The following is an 18,169-nucleotide window of genomic DNA, read 5'->3' as shown; positions in this document are numbered from 1 at the left end:
GTGCAGTCGTCCTGTCCCCTTTGCAGAAAAGCATCCCCAAAGAATGATGTTTCCACCGCCATGCTTCACGGTTGGGATGGTGTTCTTGGGGTTGTACTCATCATTCTTCTTCCTCCAAACATGACGAGTGGAGTTTAAACCAAAAAGTTCTATTTTTGTCTCATCAGACCACATGACCTTCTCCCATTCCTCCTCTGGATCATTCAGATGGTCATTTGCAAACATCAGACGGGCTTTGACATGCGTTGGCTTGAGGAAGGGCACCTTGCGTGCACTGCAGGATTTTAATCCTTGACGGCGTAGAGTGTTACTGATTGTTTTCTTTGAGACTGTGGTCCCAGCTCTACTCAGGTCATTGACCAGGTCCTGCCGTGTAGCTCTGGGCTCATTCCTCACCTTCCTCAAGATCAATGATGCTCCACGAGGTGAGATCTTGCATGGCGCCCCAGACCGAGGGAGATTTTCCGTTATTTTGTATTTCTTCCATTTTCTAATAATTGCACCAACTGTTGTTGCCTTCTCACCAAGCTGCTTGCCTATTGTCCTGTAGTCCATCCCAGCCTTGTGCAGGTCTACAATTTTATCCCTAATGTCCTTACACAGCTCTCTGGTCTTGGGCATTGTGGAGATGCTGGAGTCTGATTGATTGAGTGTGGACAGGTGTCTTTTATACAGGTAAAAAGTTCAAACAGGTGCAGTTAATACAGGTAATGAGTGGAGAACAGGAGGGCTTCTTAAAGAAGAACTAACATGTCTGTGAGAGCCAAAATTCTTACTGATTGATAGATGATCAAATACTTATTTCACACAATAAAATGGAAATTAATTATTTAAAAATCATACATTGTATTTTTCTGGATTTTTGTTTTAGATTCCATCACTCACAGTTGAAGAGGACCTATGATAAAAATTACAGTCTTCTACAAGCTTTGCAAGTGGGAAAACCTGAAAAATCAACAGTGTATCAAATACTTGTTCTCCCCACTGTACTTATATAAAAATAAAATTTTAATGTGTTAAAGTCTTTATAATTAAATAATGAAAACTTGTGTTGGAGTCGCAGCCGTAGTTTAGAAATGTGTGGAGGAATGAAATCTGTCCAGCTAACCCTGACTCCTCTCAGTTTATTTCCAAAGCGCTAACTCACTTTACAAAATTAACTGATTCTGGTTGTTGATCACAGAACCAATATCAGTTTATTATTAAGTTTTCTAACCTGTTCATGAACTCGCCGTAAAGGTTCTGAAAGTGTTTTTCATCAACATAAACATCTATAACAGATCAGCTGCTGCTGGGTGTTTATGTCTTCATGAAGTTTGATGTCAGCACGTTCTCTGCTGGCCGTTTGCTGATCACATGTTTCTGTTCATATTGACGATTAGAGCCACAGGCTGGAGGAGATGAGGATCTTTCTCCTCCATCGCTGGCTGAACCTCAAACTTCAAACCAGCCGAGTTCAGAAACCAGGGAACAGATTTTCCTGCCTGGATAACAGAAAACGCCTTGAAGACGAGTTTCCACCTGCAGCTGATGTGTTTGTGTGATGATATGATCCTCCGCCATGAATTTATTTAACACGGAGCCAACAACATTCGGCCTTGTGCGATAAAGATGAGGAATATTTCCATCGGCAGAAAGCAGCAGACAGACATAAAACCAGACCGGAGGCTGATGAGATGCAGCCCAAAATGAGCTAAAAGCTCTGGAGAGGTAAATGCAAAACGAGCCGGCGGAGAAGATGATGCAAGAGAGACGCCGCAAATGAGGGATGAAAACTGATAAAGTGGAGCAGCAGGGGTGGAAGGAGGTAAAAGCGTGTGTGAAAATGACAATCACTGAAACGGAGATAAACAGAAAGCTGGAAAGCAGGAGGAGGGAAGGAGTCGCAGTGATGGAGAATCCTGATAACCAGGCTTTGGAAATTCATTCCCTCTGAAGAAGAACCAATTCAGGAGATGGGAAAGAAAAACCACTGAGGAAGATGAAAGGATGGGAGAGGAGTAGCTTAAGGGGAGCTGGCGCACGGACAGGCGGCACCACCGCCGTTTAATCACCTAATGCACTGGAGGACAGGGGGCGGGGCTAAAGAGCTGGGGAGGTATGGAGGGGTGGAGGGATGGAGGGGTGGAGGTATGGAGGGGTGGAAGTATGGAGGGGTGGAGGTATGGAGGGATGGAGGTATGGAGGGGTGGAGGTATGAAGGTATGGAGGGGTGGAGGTATGGAGGGGTGGAGGTATGGGAGGATGGAGGGGTGGACAGACCAGCTTCTCCAGTCTGGGCGTGTTGTCCCCAGATTGTCCCCAGTGTGTCTCCAGATTGTCCCCAGTGTGTCTCCAGATTGTCTCCAGTTTGTCCCCAGTGTGTCTCCAGTGTGTCTCCAGATTGTCCCCAGTGTGTCTCCAGATTGTCCCCAGATGAATCCTTCATTGATCCTCCCAGTAAATCATACTGGGAGCTTATGGGAGATGTCCAGATGTAAATGGTTCCCGGCTGCAGCTCACTGGTTGCCTTTCAATTCAAACGTTGTTGGTTCAGCTCCATCTTCCTCCTCTGTCATGTTGATTTTCATTTAAAGAGGGAGTTTTATGAAAAATCAGATTTTTTATTTTTCAGATTTCCATCAAATTATAAAATTATCCAATCATCAGAAAGAAACCTGGAGTGTTGCTTTGACTGAGAAAAGCTGTAATCTCCATGGCAATGATTCAGCTGATCAAAACGCCTGACTGGACCTGGCTCCGCCTTCAAGGCGCAGCTCCTCCCCCTCTCAGCTCCTTCAGACTAGCCAGCAGCAGTTAGCAAACAGCTGCTGAGCTCATTATAGGAGCTGCTGCTGTAGAAAAACGTTAAAGGTTAACAGAGGAGCCATGTTGGGATGACTTCCTGGAGGCGGAGCTTCAGAAAGAGCAGGAGTTTTTAAAGAGGCAGAGGCCCAATTTCAAGGCGTTGCATCAGGAAGTAAAGTAGGTTTTAAGTCATATTTGATATATGGCATTTTTATGGTAACATTATTATTTGACTATGCTACAAAATGGCTCTATGTGCCTGGAAAATGCGTAATACTGCCCTTTGACCCCAGGCTGCGTTTCGGGGTCTGACTGCGTGACGGTTGGTCCTCACCATCAGCGAGTCTTCAGGGGAAAAGCTGGAACTTTTAGTTCCTCATTAACAGAAGTCATCCTTCCATCATCTTCCAGTTGTCAGAGAATCATGGAGGCCAAGCGGTCCTGATGGCAACGTTCCTTCAGAGGAACCCATTCCGAATGCAAAAATCTGATTTGATCTTCATCGACACCCGGCAGATTCATGTCATCTGCAAGAGCTGACAGTGTGTCTGAGGGGTTTCCAAAGTGTGGCCCGGGGGCCATTTGTGGCCCCTGAACTGGTTCTGTGTGGTCATGAAAAGGAAAACATCCTTTCAGTTCACAGCCTGTAAAGGTCAAAGTTTAAACTGGAATCAAACCCTGAACTTTGTAGGTCAGCTTCAGCTGATTTGATGTGAAGCTTCTGGATCTTTAAAACTTTAAACTCAGCAGCTTGATGCTGACTTACAGCTGCTGCAGCCCCAAACCAAGCGGAGCCGTCCAGACTTCATCTGCAGCTCCGATCAGACGCTCAGCTTTGGACAACATGCACAACTAATCCACTAAATGAACTTTTCTCCTCCCTTGTGCTTTCTAATGTTTGGAGTCCAGCTTTACTTGACTGTAAGTTGAACACTGAGGATGAAGGAGTGATCAGAAGAAGAGTGAATGGAAGGAAGAGCATTAGGCGGCCGTAAAGAGCTGACCGACAGTCTGACCGCAGGATGCACTTCCTGGAACAGATCGATACGAGCTGACCGAGCCCTGCTGGAACCTCTCCAGAGCCTCGGAGAGTGTGTGTGCGTGTGTGTGTGTGTGGGTGCGTGTGTGTGTGTGTGTGTGTGTGTGATGTCATAATGAAGCAGTAGAGATGGCGGTGTCTCCTTGTTTCTCTGTTCAGGTTCAGATTCTTTCCTCTCAGGTTCTGGTCTATTAAAGCAGATTTATCTGCTGATCATCGTCTCTCTGGCAGCCAATCAGAGCGCTGCGTTGGGTTTTTCTTCTTCTTCTCCATCAACCTGCTCTCAGCGTCTGGCTGCGTCTCTGACTCGTCCTAAACTTGTTCTTCTGTTACTAGAACAAGATGCTGTGAAGCTGCTTCTCTCTTGGCTTCGTTTATTCAGAAACAATTACAGCGAAGGAAGAAAGAGGAGCGGTTATTACGAGGCGCCGTTAGTTAAGATATGCAGTCAAAAATAACAGCAGCAATAATTTGGGTTATTAAAACTCATAAGAGTAAAAAAATGGAAGCTCATTTTTTAAAGTCATATTTTCAGCGTGTTATTCGTTTATAAATGTCACAGTTTCAAACGGAAAATGTAAGTTAAATGTACTACATATAGCTCAAAGCTAGCTAAATGTTTTAGCATGCTAAATATGTAGCTTCTCACATATTTAGTGAGAAATTGTTGCATTTCGGTGGAATTGGTGGAAATATGATTTTACATCAAATGAAATAACCAAAATTATTGCAGTTAATTTTTGATTATATAAATTTTAAAGTGACGCCTCAGGAATAAATGAAACCAAATCCAGTTTAAATGACATCATTTCATCTCCTCCATCAGAAGCAGTCATAAGGAAATGTGGAGCATTTAGGTCTAAAAAGTTTCAGGTTTTTCTTTCTGAATTCACAGGCAGAGTTTAAAACTCGTCTGTTTCCAGCTGAAAGGTGAATCCGCCCCAGAAACCCAGCGGATCCCAGCCGCTGCGGCTGACGACATGAATAGTTCAGGACTTTGGGCCGTTTGGGCGTCCAAAGGGAAATCTGGCCTGAAACCAGGAAGTGGTTCTGAGCTCATGGAGGAATCCCTGAACACTGGGATCAGGAGACGGACCTGGCGGCTCCGCCTCATTCTGTGGAGCTGGTTTATGTGGGGCTCGCTCCTCTTCCTCCTCATGCTTCCATCTGAGCCACTGAAATATTTAAGAAGGCTTGAGCTATTTTGGGAATGTCTGTCATTCAGCCTGCAGCCTGGAATCACAACAGCACCGACTCCGGACCTCAGGATCCGGTGCTGGCAGGCGGCACCGCCACAGATCCATCACCTGAACATCCAGAACCTGGAAACGGTTTGGATCGATACGGATTCAGCTTCAGTGCAAGATTTAAAATGAACACAAGCCAAGTCCAATGAAATATTTAACATTTATTTTAAAGAGGTTTTATTTTTATTGTAGGATTTTAATCTCTACATCTTTGCACAGTTATAAAGTAGGGAAAGTATTGAACATGCCAACATTTTCTGCTATTAAGGTCAAATTAAAAGCAGATGCAACAACAAGAGAAATCCAAACAAAATGACCCAGACATAAAAGTCAGAAGGAGATGAACCGGAAACCAAAGCCCTGGTGGATGCATCATGCTGTGGGCTTTTCTCAGCATATAGTACTGAGAACATTTAGGATTGGTTAAAAAATCGGGTTGAGATCACACCTGAGTGAAACACCCATCGGATTTCTTACTATTTATGCAGCGCTATTATATTACTAACGATTAGACAAACATTTTCTGCCGCTGAGAGGAAACCACTGCGCATGTCCTGGAGCGCCGCGCGCGAGTGAAAGGTGGGGAGGGGTTGGGGAGGGGGAGAAACACGTTATTGCTTGGATTTTAATCGATGTGTTTTGCATCCACTGAAAACAAAGATGTTAACAAATAAACTGGACAGTATGCTGTTCGTTTAGTGGTATTTTCACAGTTGCAGTGTTGACTGGTCTTGAAATAAAATGCCGAGTCCTCAGAGCCCGAGACCAAATGCGGTCGAGTCCGAGACGAGACCAAGACCATCAAAAAATGGTCTTAAGACCGGTCTCGAGACCAAGACCAACTTCGAGTACCACAACACTGGACTCTGTCTCAGCGAGTCGAAGTGGTTCGTTTAATCTGGATAAAATCATTTTCATCTGTTTGAGTCGAGACATTTAGAGTCAGCAGAAACGTGAAAACGGTTTTATTAAAATAAAAGACTGAAGAACAGAAAACAGATTCTGTAGAAATTAATCATTTTTTAGGTTTTAATATTTGGTGTATTTTGCTCCATTTCAACCAACAGAAAGTTTTTCTAATGAAGCTTCTGCACAGCTTTTCTCCAAACCTGATTTCAGACAGGTTTGGACTTTGACTAGGCCGTTGCAGGAGCTGGATGTTTTTCCCAGCTGTATGTCTGCTGCTTGTTTGGTACCAAGGATCTGCTGATGACCCAGTTTGGATCCGGGTCCATAGCAGATGTAGCTTGTGTGTCAGATGTTTGAAGGCAGCAGAAATGCACAAAGAAAAACGATAAACTGCATTCAAACTGGGAACTTCCTAAAACCCTGGTAATTAATTATGAACGTGTTAAAGTCCTGGTCATTTCTCTGACCTCTGACCTTGGACTGAATCTGCTGATGAGACGGTTTCCTCTTGGGAATAATCTTCTTCCCTCTGGAGAACGAAGGCCATCAGAGGGACCTTATGACCTCTGACTCGGCGATGAGCAGAGCTCTGGCTTTCCCTTCCTGCTGCGTTAGTTCTCATGGTTTAGAAGTGAGTAGGAGGTAAAAGCTGCAGGAACATCCAGAGCTGTTGGTCTCCAGGCAGGATTGCTCAGTTCCTCTCATCGTCTGGCCGCGGCGGGGCAGAGCCCGGTGTCCCAGCCGGGCGGCGCCTGGCCGCAGGGCGGAGCCTGGCCGCAGGGCGGTGCCTGGCCGTAGGACGGAGCCTGGCCGCAGGGCGGTGCCTGGCTGTAGGACGGAGCCTGGCCGCCGCGTGAAGCCTGGCCGCAGGGCGGAGCCTGGCCGCAGGGCGGAGCCCGGCCGCAGGGTGGCGCCCGGCCGCAGGACGGTGCCTGGCCGCCGCGTGAAGCCTGGCCGCAGGGCGGAGCCTGGCTGCCGCGTGAAGCCTGGCCGCAGGGCGGAGCCTGGCCGCAGGGCGGAGCCTGGCTGCAGGGCGGAGCCTGGCTGCAGGGCGGCGCCTGGCTGCCGCGTGAAGCCTGGCCGCAGGGCGGAGCCTGGCCGCAGGGCGGTGCCTGGCTGTAGGACGGAGCCTGGCCGCCGCGTGAAGCCTGGCCGCAGGGCGGAGCCTGGCCGCAGGGTGGCGCCCGGCCGCAGGGCGGTGCCTGGCCGCCGCGTGAAGCCTGGCCGCAGGGCGGAGCCTGGCTGCAGGGCGGAGCCTGGCTGCAGGGCGGCGCCTGGCTGCAGGGCGGCGCCTGGCTGCCGCGTGAAGCCTGGCCGCAGGGCGGAGCCTGGCCGCAGGGCGGAGCCTGGCTGCAGGGCGGAGCCTGGCTGCCGCGTGAAGCCTGGCCGCAGGGCGGAGCCTGGCCGCAGGGCGGAGCCTGGCCGCAGGGCGGAGCCTGGCCGCAGGGCGGTGCCTGGCCGCCGCGTGAAGCCTGGCCGCAGGGCGGAGCCTGGCCGCAGGGCGGCGCCTGGCTGCAGGGCGGTGCCTGGCCGCAGGGCGGTGCCTGGCCGCAGGGCGGTGCCTGGCCGCCGCGTGAAGCCTGGCCGCAGGGCGGAGCCTGGCCGCAGCGTGAAGCCTGGCCGCAGGGCGGAACCTGGCCGCCGCGTGAAGCCTGGCCGCAGGGCGGAGCCTGGCCGCAGCGTGAAGCCTGGCCGCAGGGCGGAGCCTGGCCGCCGCGTGAAGCCTGGCCGCAGGGCGGAGCCTGGCCGCCGCGTGAAGCCTGGCCGCAGGGCGGAGCCTGGCTGCAGGGCGGAGCCTGACCACAGGGCGGAGCCTGGTCGCAGGGCGGAGACTGGCCGCAGGGCGGTGCCCGGCCGCAGGGCGGAGCCTGGCTGGAGCCGGACTGCGGGTTTACATCAGAGTTCGTGTGTTTGTCGTGTTTAAGCCACACAACGACGGCTGTCTCAGATATTTTCCCTCCTGGCTGAATTTATTTCTGTACATTTAGGAGTCAGAGATGAACGTGTAGAAAGACGTGATGTAACTCGTCTGGTTCACTCTGCTTCGTCTGTTTGCTCATTTGGGACAAACTTATTGACTCGACAGCATGGATTTTTCATCCTTCGGTCCCTCAAGGTCGATGTGTTTTGCTTGAAAAGCGGCGCTCTGCTGCTCGTGTCTTTGTTTAATATAAATCCGGTGTTGTGCAGAGTCATTGACTGTCAGCCTCAGTTTGTCCTGCAGCCTGTAGAGACAGAAACAAGAAGACAAACCGAGGCGACTTTCTGACACTTTGAGTCCTCAGTCAGCAGAATCTGTCTGTTTCTCCCTCTGCGTTTCTCCTCAGGATGAACGTTTCCTCCAAGCTTCACTTAATCCCACATATTCTCCTCTCATCTCCTGGTTGTTTCTGCAGAAATCCACTGATTCACCCAGGAAAATACAGTAAAAGCTGCCAAGCAGAAGATGTTCGGAATAATTCGTCACAAGTTGAATTCAATCTCAACTTGTGCTGCAATATTGCATAACTCTGCAGATTAATGGAGCATGGCTGAAAGAATCAGAGGAATTAAATAAACAGTCGCTCTCAGCTGCTCGGCTTGTTCCAGATTAAAGAGCAACGATTCCCTCACAGAGAGCAGAACAATATTAATATTTGCTCGTATAACACATTTTGTTTCCTCTGCTGCTGTTTGCAGATCCAACTCAAACTGAACCACGGTTCCCCGCAGCATCGCTAAGACGGAAATGTTTGGTTTGGTTTTCTGACTGTTTATATGAAAACCAACAATTCTTACAGCCGAGGTAACATATTGATTATCATGATATTATAATCAATATGTTAGGGCTGTACAGCTAAAATAACATAAAACAAATGAAATGACAATTAAAAGAAAGTAATAAAATGTCTGAGTGCCAAAAAATGAAAGAATAGAAATGAGTTTTTAAAATGTCTGCAGCTGATGTGAAGAGGAAGTTTGTTCCAGATTAACAAACGACGACTGCAAAGACCTGGTCTGCTCTGAGCCATAATCTGGACCAGGGATCAGATAATCTGGACCAGGGATCAGATAATCTGGACCAGGGATCAGATAATCTGGACCAGGGATCAGATAATCTGGACCAGGGATCAGATAATCTGGACCAGGGATCAGATAATCTGGATTTGGGATCAGTTGCTCAGCTGACATTAAGGATCTGGTGGGAATCTTCTCATTTAAAGATCAGAGAGGAGGGAAGGCACCAACCAGTGGCGCCTTAAGAACAACTAATAAATCTTAAAATAAGTTCTAAGCCAACCAGCAGCTGCTGTAAAGAAGCTAATCTGGAGGATTAGGGCCAGTTGGTAGCGATGCACTGACCCTCTGTCCTGATGTATCTGATACTGATCAGAAAAACAGCTTTTTTAAACACAGACATAATGTGCTGAGTTGTAAATGTATTTGTTACAGCATAGTTAAATCCACCAATAACTTGACAAGCTTGGTCAAACATGTAAAACTTTAATCAGTTAGCAGTAAAACAGCCAACGCAAAATAAATGAGACAAAAACAGGCTGACTAGTAAAAATAAACTAACAAATCTTCATTGAAATGTTCAGAAATGCAACCAGGAATCCTAAATATAATGTAAAATAAATAAACATGACGTCACTCAGAGTTGAACGAACAGAATTAGACTGAATAGATCTGGATTATTCACAACATTCCCGCCGATCTAGAATTATTTTCAATATCTGCACCGATACAGATATTGATCTGGGATCGGTGTGTCTCCAGTACAAAGGTGTCTTGTAGAAGCTGTAGCCGTGGCGACGGACTGACACCTGGATGAAGACGATTATAACAAACGGAGACGGCAAAAGCGAAGGCCGAAGCCACTTCCAGGACTGGATCAGATCGGATTGGAGTCAGTCTCTGTTCCAGATGGAGAAAGTTTTGTTCCACAGATTGATTCTGCTCAGTGGATGGATGTGTTCAGAGTCACCTGGTGACATCATCGTAATGTGGGGCTGAGTCGTCTGCGTAGTCATGGTAACTGATCTGATTTCTCGTTATAATATGAAACAGGAGGGGTCCCAGGACTGACCCTTGGAGAACTTGGGATATTTTTGTGCTCTTTTCTGCCTGTATGGATTATTATGATCATTATTATTATTATTATTATTATTATTGTTGTTGTTGTTGTCGTCTATTTGCTACTTACAGTAATCAGATGAAACCTAATTTTTAATGCATCATTTATGGCTGCAGTTATTGATGATTTCTCCATTAAAACGAGCAAATCTCCATTAGACCTCTGTGTAATGGAGTCATGTGAGCTGCATGATGTTTGTGGCTGTTGGTGTAGCTGTGTGTGTGTGTGTGTGTGTGTGTGTGTGTGTGTGTGTGTGTGTGTGTGTGTGTGTGTGAGAGATCTGAGAGCTCCTTCCTGTTAAAAGCTATCGATCCAGCCGTCCCTCCCGTCCGTCTCTCTCCTCGTCTTCGTCCATGTCTCTCGCCCCTGGGGGGGTCGTTACCGTTGGAGACAGAAGGATGGAGGCATCGTATGACCCGGCGGCATGGGGGGATCATTGGAGACGTGTTGGTCAGGGTCGGGTTACGCAGGATAAATCCCAGATTGGAGAGCAGAGGTGCATGATGGGAAGTGACAGGAGGCTGCTGATGGGAGTAATTTAACACTTCAGTTCGATTGAGGATGAGGAGAGGACCTGGAGCCGTCCTTCAGCCCGGCTCTTCACCTCGCGGCTCCATTACGGGACGTGTTTAATATCTGGGTCCTTATCTTTAATCTCCAGTTTAACCTTTGACCCTCAGCAGAAGCTGCAGTTTGTCTTTAACTGGTTGTTTTTCTGACTCATTATCAAAGTGCCTTCACTCACAGTTCAGGTTTATTAAAATAAAAACTGCGTTCATGTCGTCATGTGATCAGCAGAAGAAAAACGGACCAAATTTTCTGCTTCCTCAAGAACTTCAAGCTTTTCTCTAAAACCTCTGGAAATGGATAATAGAAATATTTATTAATGAAGCATGATATATATGATATATATGCATCAACACATCAGCATTGATTGACGTCATTTTTAACACATTGATATCAGTTTGAGTAAAACTGGGTCCATATGAACAGTCCACCTTATTCCCACCTTGTTTGTGTTTCTGGTCATGTGATGCAGCAAAGGATTATGGGATGTTTAACTGCAGAGGAGGAGCCAAAATTACTCAAAAATCTGAAATTATATTTAATATACAAAATAAAAAGCAGAAATCTCAAAAATACTTTAGGAAACGTAACAAACATTAGATTTTATCAAAAGCCATCAGAATCACAATATGATGATAATCAAATATATCGATCAACGTGTCTGGTTCTGGATGCAGAGCAGACCCGATCAGAACCAGAACCGCTACACCGACCCGATCAGAACCAGAACCGCTACACCGACCCGATCAGAACCAGAACCGCTACACCGACCCGATCAGAACCAGAACCGTTACACCGACCCAAACAGAACCAGAACCGCTACACCGACCCGATCAGAACCAGAACCGCTACACCGACCCGATCAGAACCAGAACCGTTACACCGACCCGATCAGAACCAGAACCTTTACACAGACCCAAACAGAACCAGAACCGTTACACCGACCCGATCAGAACCAGAACCGCTACACCGACCCGATCAGAACCAGAACCGCTACACTGACCCAAACAGAACCAGAACCGCTACACTGACCCAAACAGAACCAGAACCTTTACACAGACCCAAACAGAACCAGAACCGTTACACCGACCCGATCAGAACCAGAACCTCTACACTGACCTGAACAGAACCAGAACCGTTACACCGACCCGATCAGAACCAGAACCTCTACACTGACCCAAACAGAACCAGAACCGCTACACCGACCTGAACAGAACCAGAACCTCTACACAGACCCGATCAGAACCAGAACCTCTACACCGACCTGAACAGAACCAGAACCGCTACACCGACCTGAACAGAACCAGAACCGCTACACCGACCTGAACAGAACCAGAACCGCTACACCGACCCGATCAGAACCAGAACCTTTACACCGACCTGAACAGAACCAGAACCGCTACACCGACCTGAACAGAACCAGAACCGCTACACCGACCCGATCAGAACCAGAACCTCTACACCGACCTGAACAGAACCAGAACCTCTACACCGACCCGATCAGGACCAGAACCGCTACACCGACCTGAACAGAACCAGAACCTCTACACCGACCCGATCAGAACCAGAACCGCTACACCGACCTGAACAGAACCAGAACCGCTACACCGACCCGAACAGAACCAGAACCGTTACACCGACCTGAACAGAATCAGAACCTCTACACCGACCTGAACAGAACCAGAACCTCTACACCGACCCGATCAGAACCAGAACCGCTACACCGACCCGATCAGAACCAGAACCGTTACACTGACCTGAACAGAACCAGAACCGTTACACCGACCCGAACAGAACCAGAACCTCTACACCGACCTGAACAGAACCAGAACCTCTACACCGACCCGATCAGAACCAGAACCGCTACACCGACCTGAACAGAACCAGAACCTCTACACCGACCCGATCAGAACCAGAACCGCTACACCGACCTGAACAGAACCAGAACCTCTACACCGACCCGATCAGAACCAGAACCTCTACACTGACCTGAACAGAACCAGAACCGCTACACCGACCCGATCAGAACCAGAACCGTTACACTGACCTGAACAGAACCAGAACCTCTACACTGACCTGAACAGAACCAGAACCTCTACACCGACCCGATCAGAACCAGAACCTCTACACCAACCTGAACAGAACCAGAACCTCTACACCGACCCGATCAGAACCAGAACCTCTACACCGACCTGAACAGAACCAGAACCTCTACACCGACCCGATCAGAACCAGAACCGCTACACCGACCCGAACAGAACCAGAACCGTTACACCGACCCGAACAGAACCAGAACCTCTACACCGACCTGAACAGAACCAGAACCTCTACACCGACCCGATCAGAACCAGAACCTCTACACCGACCCGATCAGAACCAGAACCGCTACACCAACCCGATCAGAACCAGAACCGTTACACCGACCTGAACAGAACCAGAACCTCTACACCGACCCAAACAGAACCAGAACCTCTACACCGACCCGATCAGAACCAGAACTGCTACACCGACCCAAACAGAACCAGAACCGTTACACCGACCCAATAAGAACCAGAACCGTTACACCGACCTGAACAGAACCAGAACCTCTACACCGACCTGAACAGAACCAGAACCTCTACACCGACCCGATCAGAACCAGAACTGCTACACCGACCCAAACAGAACCAGAACCTCTACATCGACCCGATCAGAACCAGAACCTCTACACCGACCCGATCAGAACCAGAACCGTTACACCGACCCAATAAGAACCAGAACCGTTACACCGACCCAATAAGAACCAGAACCGTTACACCGACCCAATAAGAACCAGAACCGTTACACCGACCCAAACAGAACCAGAACCTCTACACCGACCCGATCAGAACCAGGCGGCTCCACTGAGCTCTGGACTGGCTGTGGAGTTAAACTCGTGGTTTTTATTTGCTGATCTTCTTCCACCAGCAGCTGAATCTGATTCCCTCTCAGGTTCTTGGAGAGTTTCCTGTTTTCTGTCTGCAGATTATATAATAACTGCAGTTTGATGTGGTCGTTTCTGATAAGTGCGGAGCGGTGGTGTGGCTCCTGACGGAAGCTCTGATTGAACGCCGACCTTCCTCAGATGTTCTGCTTTCTTCGGCTCCAGATTCCCAGTCGGCCTCAGAGCTGCAGCCCGACTGAAGGACGTGCTTAAGGGCTCGTTTAGCTGGATCTCTGCACCCAGATATTACACTGTCATCCACACCTCGCTGCAGTCTGACTGATAAGCTGTGAAATGTCACTTTGTCTCCGTGTGTGTGTGCTCACGCGGCTGCAGCGCTGCTGTTTGTGATTTTTAAATTTGAATCCGTGCCGCAGGGGACGGTGAGCCCAAATCCTCCTTCACATCGCTCGGCAGAGCAGGAGATAAAACGGAAACGTGAGTGGAGACGAGTTCTCCAGCATCCAGCAGCTGAAGCTTACCTGCAGGTCCTGGAGGTCCTGGAAGTCCTGGAGGTCCTGGAAGTCCTGGAGCTCAGAGTCTGAACCAGGCTAACAAACAAATCACTGATGTTTGGGAAAGAAAACAAAAAACGATTAGCTTCATAAACGCTTTCACTGTTATTTCAGCCAAACAGATCAATCCATTCCAAACATGTTGGTCGGAGTGTGAACTGCACGTTGTTCATGGAAGTGAGGACAGCAATGGGCTGACAGCATTGAATTTAGCTGATCAACTCCAGGTTATGCAATAAAAATATATTTTGGTTTTCTAATGTCTTCTAGAAAAAAACAAATTAAAATAACATGTGACCAAAATTCTGAAAGTTATTTCTAACTTTGAAGCTTTTCAGTGACACTCGGCAGCATAAGAGTAATACTGCATGTAGCTACATTAATAGTTAATTAATAGTTGTTCATTTTTAGAACTGATCAAAAACAAACATGTTGACTCAGTTTGTTTGAGCAAAAACAGCATCAATAAAATAATCAGGTTAAAATCTGGAGTCTGCTTCATTCCTGAAGTGTCTGGTTTATCTCATTAGCATCACAGCTAAAGAATGATGCACTGTTCATTTTTTTAAATTACAATCTCTACAAGTAATATACTTTTTAAAATTAGGTATAAACTCAGGCATTGATGAGTTAACAGGACTGTATCTTCACTTTGTAGAGTTTTCATCATGAAAACCAGGATTTACTGGAACATTTCCTGCTTGCTGGGAGGAGATTGAAGTTTCCTTAAAGTTTCTTCTGCCAGATAAATGGGAGAAGATCAAACCTGCTGAACTTCTGCTGACACCTGAGCTCCACGTTGGAGAAAATTCCTGCACAGCGTGGAGAAAACGAAGCTTCAAAAAGAAGCCTGGAGCTTTATTTTATTCCACAAGGGAAAATAAAAAGGATTTGATCTGCAATCAAAACGAGATGAAAGTGTGAAAAGAGTCACTGCCATGTTTGTGGACTAAATTCAGTCCGTCATGCGCTTCCAGAAATAGAAAAGAAGAATGAGAGGCGGGTCGAGCCGGAGCAGAAACATTCCCAGCATGGCGGAAAAAAACTCCAAATGAGGAAGAAATGAGATCTAAATCTGTTTGACGTTCCTGCTTCTCTTTAAATATATAAACTGTTTCCAGTCGATGAAATGACGAAGAGCGGCTGGACAGGAAGCCGACCTGGATTTATTCACTGGGATCTTCTCGGGGAGAAGACTGACGTAGCGCTGGCCATTTTAGCAAATTTATGGTTTTTGAAGATTAAATTTTTGGAAAATCTGGATTTTTATTTCTTTTTGTTTTAACCAATGCTCTCCTCGGTTTCCATAGTTCAGTGTGTTAGCACACCAAGGGCGGCCATCTTGTTTGACAAGCTTTTTTTTTTTACAGCTTTTATTATTTGGACTTTGAATTCAGGTTAACTCTGTGACACAACATTACAGCCAGGCAACACAGATTTTACTTTTTAAAAATTACAAAAATGTATAATATTACCAGGATAAAATTCTGATATTAGGAGATTAAAGTATTCATTTTATGATAACTCCAAATACTTAATCCTTCTAACACATCAGCTTCAAACTATGAGCAACGGGAGACGATTGAGTCTATTTTGAAAATGAATCACTGAGCTGATCAAATTGGATCCCGATAACTCTAAAGACGACTTTTTCTCATAATTTTAATTCTGGTTAAATTGAATCATTATTCTGCTAATATTATGACTTTATTCTCGTAATGAACCTGACCCTGATTCTCTACTCACTGCAGGGAAGATTGAAATTATTTTACTCTTTTGTCATTTCCTTTTTAGGAAAGAAAGTGAGCAAGAAAAAACAACAACAATGAAAATCTTAAATCAGATCTGGTGTGAAACAATTAAATGTTATCATCCAGCTGCAGGCTGAAAGGAAAATGTCCAGCCGCTGTCCATCACTAGTTTGCATCCAGGTTCTCCAGATCCATGTCTTCTGGACTCGGTCCAGAGTCCAGAACCATCTGATCTGGGTGTGTTCGCTGCCTTTTGTCTCCATCCTATCAGAAATCTTCTCTCCCTTTAGTCTCTTTAGCTCCTGCAGTTCTTCTCCGCTTCGCTCCAACAGTCTCTGGTGGTTTCAGGAAAGTTTTCCCTCCTGCTGGTTTTAACAAAGCTGATGAGATTCATGGAGCCATTAAAGACCAGAGCAGCTCAGCAGGAAGCGGCCGCCATTAATCACAGTCGCTAACTTCTTCCACTGTATTCAGGGCCGTGGCGTCGGGAAGATTAGGAATTAGATTTAATGTTTATGAAACGACGCTCCTCGCTGCGTTATGATTTTATGATGTGAACTCACAGCTGCTGTCTCTGCTGTAACTAATCCTTTAAACTGAGGAGAGAAAACATTTAAGGAACAGTTTGATCAGATTCTGCTTGATGAACGAGAAGAAAAGGATGAATTATCGATCAGCTGGATCCCAGAACGACGTCGATGAATGATCCGTTCTGATCCTGACAGACACCACTGGATAATTGGGGACGTTGTTGTGACAAACTGCTGTCGGATCAGCAGATCCAGACCGCCACCTCAATCAGCCCATTAAAAACTAAACTCACCTGCCATAGAAACTCCAGCATTTATGTAGAAAATATGATTCCTCTTAGAGATGCAATAGCATTAATTTATGATTATTGCAATAACACTGAGTGCAACATCAATACTGCAGAGAGCTGCAGTAAACCTGGTTAATCATCAGTCAGATAGATTTGGCGAAGTTTGATTTAAACGCAACAGAAAATGTTGGCGGGAGGCGTTGAGATGTTCTGGTGACCTTGTTCAAACCGAACAGACTTTTATGTTTTCATCCACTTACAAACTCTGCGTAATAAAACTAAAAATGATGGATAATAAAACCTCCAGCCAAAGTGAGGGGTGGCTATCAGAGAGCTGCTGATTTCTACATTGGTTCAGAAGCTTCGTCTGTTTTTATAGGCCCAACTGCTCCAATACTGGAGCTCAGCCGTCCACATTCTGGTTTCACAATAATAGACTTTATTTTAGAAATATTTATTTTAGATGGCAAAACAAAACAGCAATACTGTACGTTTGGTTTATTTATAAACCTTAATGAAATGTTGTCACACGGTAGTCGCCATTTTGTTTACGCTGCAATGCATTCTGGGTGCTAGGACGACTGCGCTAGCTCCATACAGCCAAAATAACGATGAGTAACGTAAAGTGTTTTCAGTTTGGACCGGAGGCGTTGAAATGATGGGAATGTGGTAATGAATGAGGAGGAAGAGGACAGGAAGAAGAAACTGCTGCTGCTGCCTTCAGCTTCATGAGCGACACCTACCTCTGGTCGACCGTGTGGTCCGGTAAGTGGTTCTGTAGCTCTGTGTCCGGTCCGGTAACGGCTGTTTAAGGTCCGGTGTCGGTCCGTGTTTTCACATTCAGTACCGGCGGCTGTAGCATTAGCTCCGTTAGCTTCCAGCGCTTCCGGCTAATGTTTCTTCCAGTGTCTGTCACTCAATATCCGGTTTAGGCGCTTTGTGGATAAAAACTGCGGGACATCATTTGGTTTAAGTTCGTTAATGTAATCAGCAATTTTCTACAAGTAATTTGGAATCATACTACAGACAAAAACCAGCAGGGGGCGCTCCATCTGACGTCACCTGAACAGATTCACTGCAGCCTCTCCTCTCGGCTCAGTAGCTTCATTTTCCTACTACTCTCCTGTTCTGCAGTCGAACCCAAAACTCTGCAGATTGAACTTGAATCACTGAGTTCTAAAGAGGCCGTAATGATCCTCCATCAGAACCGGTCAGCTCCATCTGGACCTTCATTTGTATCCCGTCCCTCCTCTGTTTCTGTTTCTACATCTGTGTAGCAAAGAATCAGGCTTTAATTAAAATAGGTTGATTCATTATTCATATATTTATCTTTCTTCTAATCTTTCCTCAGCTTCTGAATGTATTCATGTTTTTATTATCTTGACCTAAAAGCTTCTGCTTCTTATGGAATATCTGATAATCCTGGATTGTTTGGGATTTTACAGATGCCTAAAT

At 46.6% G+C, this 18,169-nt stretch overlaps 1 protein-coding gene across 2 annotated transcripts in view; it reads left to right on the top strand.

Moving 5' to 3' along the window:
- pcbp4 (poly(rC) binding protein 4) overlaps nucleotides 1-18,169 on the top strand; it is an 84,638-nt gene that overhangs the window by 9,746 nt on the left and 56,723 nt on the right. The window contains exon 1 of one of the 2 annotated variants that reach the window (XM_088005877.1): nucleotides 17,287-17,479. The exons of the other annotated variant lie outside the window; for it this stretch is intronic. The gene's annotated coding sequence lies outside the window, so the exon portion shown is untranslated. Of the gene's footprint in view, nucleotides 1-17,286; nucleotides 17,480-18,169 lie in introns of those variants that run through there. 2 annotated transcript variants of the gene reach the window in all.

This window comes from Poecilia mexicana, unplaced genomic scaffold (genome assembly GCF_051168715.1).
Source record: "Poecilia mexicana isolate PSO_F unplaced genomic scaffold, ASM5116871v1 scaffold_5, whole genome shotgun sequence".
NCBI classification, from domain to species: domain Eukaryota; kingdom Metazoa; phylum Chordata; class Actinopteri; order Cyprinodontiformes; family Poeciliidae; genus Poecilia; species Poecilia mexicana.
Note: the sequence above shows the minus strand (reverse complement) of the source record. Positions and strands in the feature narration are given on the sequence as shown.